Source organism: Gymnogyps californianus, chromosome 3 (genome assembly GCF_018139145.2).
Source record: "Gymnogyps californianus isolate 813 chromosome 3, ASM1813914v2, whole genome shotgun sequence".
Classification (NCBI taxonomy): Eukaryota; Metazoa; Chordata; class Aves; order Accipitriformes; family Cathartidae; genus Gymnogyps; species Gymnogyps californianus.
Window position 1 is genome coordinate 21,382,402 of NC_059473.1, and position 5,398 is coordinate 21,387,799.

Genomic DNA, 5,398 nt, shown 5'->3' on the forward strand with positions numbered 1-5,398 from the left:
CTGGAATTGATTTTTTTTTTTTTTATTCTTTTCTATAATCAATATTAGTCCTTTCGCTGAGATGCCCTTGGCAGCGAGCATTGCCCAGGCGGCAGAACCTCTTGGACTGTGACCGCTTCTGGGGCTAAGGAGAGAGTGGCTGGACAGAGAAGTTACCATTTGCTGGTTAGGAGCCTTCGTGCTCCAGGAGGAAGGAGGTCCCTTAGCAAAGATGGTCTCCCTCTGTCCCTCCCTACTTTCCTTGCATTTGGGTCAAACCTCTTCCAGCTGTTCTCCATGAACTGCAGGTGCAGGTCGTTTGATAGCAGGGAGGAGGTTAGAAAACCTCTTTGTTTCTTGCTAGAGAAGCAAAAGCTGGCAGGCTGGCTGAAAAGTTGGTCCTCGCAGCCTGTGTTCGTGGCCATAAGCGCTGCGTAACAGTACTGATGCTCTGCGAGGGGAAACAGGTTATTCAGCAAGGGGAGCGCGTGAGCTGCCTACCTGGGACACAGCCCTCCTAAGTGTGAGGGGAAGGAGGACTAGATTCAAAATCAGTCTTCCCTGTTACTTCTGTTTTCTTGTTCCCATGCTAAATGACCTGATGCGAAAGTCTCCAGCAGGAGGAAGGGCCTGCCACGCTGATGTGATTCACGGCATCCTCTCTAGTTCAGCCTCAGCCACCACATGCTGCCTTGGATCAGGATCAACTTTGCAGCCACGTAAGTCCTTGTGTTTGGTTCTTATTTAAGCCAAAGAATAGTCCTTGCAGCCCTGAATTAAGTTACTGGCAGCAGAGGATCCGATGTATTTGCCTTGGTAAGGCTGAGCAGCGCTGCTGCTGTGTGCACGAACGTGGAGTTTGGAGGGCTTGCTCCCCGCTGCAGAAACCCCGTCAGCCTTTGTGCTTGTCCTGGTGAGAAGTAGTGCCTGATTTTGCTCTGCAGTGTGATGAACTTGGAAATGACGGGGCAGGGCGACGCGAAGTTGTGAGTGAGCGGAGTTTGCTGTGGGTCTGTCGGTAGCGGAGGTGGGCTGGATCAAACCCCTCCTTTGTGCAGACCCGTTCCCTTGGAGGGGGCTGGAGCTGGGCTGGAGGAGAGGAGCTCAGGAGGGTTACGTCCCAGTGAAGGCAGTGCTGGAATAGCAGCCTGGGAATCACTTCACTGGGGGGCAGGCTGGGGAGAAATGCTGGTTTTTTTCAGGCAGAATTTATTGAAGCTAGTGAATGATCACGTGACATCTTTATGCCTGAGGGCAGGAGGAATTCAGTTAGAGTTTGTATGAGTGTTAGACTACCTGGAAGCCCTGCCTGTGTGCACGTGTGTTGGAGATGCCTCCTTTTCTGGTACCCAATATGATGCACTGCGAGTATGTGCCTACGTATCAGTAGAAAGCCCCTGTCTGAGCATCACACGCTCCTAGCCAGGAAAAAAAAAAAAAAGGATTTGCCCTCAATTCTAGGAGGAAGCAAGGCTGAAAGGGTGGGGGCCACAGTTGCGAAGGAGTTTAAGCAGACATCAGTGTTGCTTTGCCTCAGAAGCCTCCAGAAAGGTTATTTTTGACTTTAAGGTCAGAATTGAGGCTTGATCACCGATCTTCTGCTATTACTGCTGGCTGCAACACACTTTCCGCTTCCCCAAGATGGGGCACAGTTAAAACAAAACATAGATCGGGAAGATCATTCGATAGCCTTTAATTCACATGTGGGTGTCAGCAAGGACAGGACCTGCTTTTCCCTGCTCAGCATCAGCATTGCATGCTTGTGTGTGAGGTATGCTAAAATAGTTATGGTCCTGGAAAATTGATTACCTCGTAACTTATTTTCCATTTTTCCCCTCCGGGAGCTTGGGGTAGGCCCCTGAGTGCTTGTTTCTGAGAGCATTGCCCTCGAGACCCGGGTCTTGTGAGCCAGTCCCTGAGATCCAACTTGCAAAGCAAGGCAGGGTGTTCGGAGCAAGTGCTGCTTCTGGTTGTGAATTTACTTTCTCTTTACAAACTGGGAACTCTACCGAATAGTGAACTATTAGTGCGTGAGAGTATTAAGAGCTGCTGTAAATCTCTCTTAAAGCTAAAACTGTTCAAGTCATTGATCTTGCAAGCTATCCCGATTTTAAGGTTGGACTTTCAGAGCCAAGAGATTGTTTAACTTTCTGTGCTAAGTATCTCGTATGCTTTATTCTTCTGGGTCACACCGGGGACCAAACTGAATCCCCCTTTTTGTCTTGGCAGTCGATTTTCTGAGGCTTCCTGTGACTTTGCCTTTCACAAATGTGCTAACATCCTTTGGAGAAAGATGAATCAAAGGTCCCCCTCCTACCCGCTTGACAGATACAGGCTAGGAGTGTTTCAAGATGAAGCAATCGTGTAGGAAGTGCGTTGTTACCTTATGGTCACAAGATCTGCCAACGACTTGCTGTAGGGAGGTGTGTTCAAAAGCGCACGCAGGAGCTGATGAGACTGAGATAGGAGACACAAGGGGTGTGGGAAAGTGCTGAACAGACTGGGAGTGTTTTGGCCTCGGGTCCCACTCGGCTGTGGTGGAGCTAGCTCCCGGCGTGTGCAGTACCAGCAGCAGGAAAGCCTCCCGGGAACTGAAGATGCTGTTTCAGTAGGGAGGGCAAAAATAAAGCATGCTGTCTCTTGACTGAGTTAAGGAGGTAATCAAAGAGAGATAACAAGTGGTTGATGCCTGTCTCATTAGCAGGTATCTGCTTTCCTGTGGCATGTTTGCCTGCTGCTCCTGTAGGTACCACAGAGGAGGTTATTGATGAGCAGGTTTCAAATCGTTTGAGCACAGCCTGACATCAGTAGCTGATAGTTAGAGCCCTTGGTTTTCCCCCTGAGCATGCTGCTGCTGGCAGCAAAGGGAGGTGATTCAAGCCGTGCCGTGTTCCCAGGAGTGGTCCTGGGTGCTGCCAGCCCCCAGCATCCTCCCAGTGCTGGGTGCAATCTTAATCTCTCCACTCAATCAGGCGCTCCTTTTGCTGAGGGGTTGCTTTCTTCTGCTATCTCCTCTCCCTCTGTTGGACTCTTGTCCCAGTGGAGCACGAGATGGAGGAGCAGGCTCCTTTCTTGTCTTGCTTTAGCTGTCTTCTGCATCTTTTCCAACCATGTCATTCCTCAGACTAGAGGAAAGCAATTTAAAGCCAGTCATTTTGAAGGTGTACTGCAGCGGGATGAAAGTTTTCAGCCACCCTGATGGGCTCCTGGTTTGATTTGGGTATTATCCAGGCAGCACCTCTCCTGGGGAGCCCAGAGCCTGAGACCTTCTGTTGCAGCAATTCCTGCTTGCAAGCTTGCAACCGCCTCATTACTAGAAACAAGGGACGCTGTTGGGATGACAAAATTACATATTGCAATCGCCTGCCGAGTAGCACGCCGGTGTCTAGTTGGTGCTGCCCAGGGTGGGGAGGCCTGTCAGGTGTGCAATGAGCTGTAGCAGGACTTACCCAGTGTGCAGCCAGAAATCTCGCTGGTGACTCAGTGCCTGAGTCTTCTCTTTGCATCTTTATGGAGCCAGTATCCTGGAGTATGGAGAGATATGGTCCCTTGCCTCAGAAGCTGTCTGAGCTCCTGTCGAATTCGGCTGGATCCAGTCTGGTTTAAATCCTCCACTGTGAGATGCCCGTCTGTTCGGCACGTTCCTGGGCTGTGACCTGAGTTTGTCAGAGTGAGCACAGAGCCCATGAGCTCCTGCCTCGGGGCTGGTTTCATTTCAGTGACAAGGAAAAATAATCTAAAGTTTTATTCTTGGGGATAAGAATTGCTGTATATGGGAGAGGGAGAGTTTAGCACAGTACAGAAACACTTAAAAAACCTATCATGAATCAGGGAGTAAAGTTAAAACATGTAACAAACTATTTTCCATAGATAAAAGCACTAAACCAGAGGTTAAATGTAATTTGACTCATATGCCTTGTCTTCACACTTCTACTTGCTGTACCTTAGCTTCTTTGATTGTCTATATATAAGAGGTGACATTGGAGAGCATGGATTTATCATGAAGATTTATTTGTCATGGAGAGATGAAGGAGCTGTCTGGCACTTGGGAGTTTTGTATCAAGTTGCGCTTCTGGCAGACGCCAGTGGAGCGTTTAAAGAAGATCACATTGTAGAGCAGAGTAGTAAGTTGCTATAAGGATGGACAGAGGTTTGTCTGTGATGCAGGGACTCTGAATAGAGAGCCACTGGATTTGTAAGATCTCTCTCTGGTCCAGGACTCAGGCAGAATCCAAATGTCTAGTCAGAGGTATAGGCAGCGTCTTTCCCGAGAATATGTTCTGATCATTTGTTAAAATCCATTGAGGTGATGGAAGAGGATTGCTAGCGTGAAAAACTGAGATATTGGCAGCTGGGCTGAGGAGCTTGCCTGGAGCCTTTTACATTTTCAAAGGTCCGTCCGACAGTCCTGAACAAAGCTTTGCCCCGCTAGCATCCATTTGAAAGCTCTTTTTCAAGGCGTCCAGTTTTGATGCAGTGCTGTGCGTCTGCCTCGCATTGCTTTGCTCTGTCTTGTAATACTCCAACACCTGAGACCAAACTTTCGCAGTTACTGATAGTAGTTTGTAGGGATTCGTTTCCAGTGGGAGGCAAACAGGTGCTGAGGAGCACTCTGATAGTTTGTGCTCCTTCTCCAAACCCTCCTCGGTTTTCAGCTGCGCTCCCTTGAGTGGCAAGGGCTGCAGTGACCATCAGATCATGGCGTGGAGTCCAGCTGTGTTTCAGCTGTTGATCCCGCTGGAGGGTGACCTATGGAGAAACCCCTCTGGGCTTGGCTCTTCTGGGCTGGGGTCTATGAAAGTGCCTGAAAGGGAAGCTCAAGTGTACTGGGTGGACTGTTGCTGCCAGCTGACTTGGCTGAATTCTTGCCCATGTAGCATCAGTAAAAATCTCAGAAAGCCTGAAATGAGAGCTCAGTTCCTACTCTGAATTTTTGATGCGTATTGAGGATTTGGTGCACAGTCGTGAATACGTAATCTTTGTCACGGAATCTAGGCAGATAAAATGGTTACAGCTCTATGGGATCTGTATGAAACATAGTATGTTGGCTACAAGATAGGATTGGGTTTCTTTGGGAGTCCTCTCTGCCCCTAAATATCACCCACACTTGTAAATAACACTGTGGAAGCAGGAGGCAAGACCTCATCCTTTAGATGGGTGTTGTCCCTCCCATTTTGCAGGTGGGGCTGATGAGAGGGATGTCCATGGTCACAAAGCAGAGTGAGGAACAGAGCCCAGGAGCTAGAACTCCTCTTGCTTTACTGATGTCACAAAATCATTTCTTAAACTTCAGCTGGTTGCTGATAAATGTGGTGATTAGCTACAGCTTCAGATGCTGAGGCCCTTCTCCTTGAAGCCAGAGCAAATTAGGTCCTCATTGTGTCCGGCTGTCCTATATGCACTGAAAATGCCAGAACAA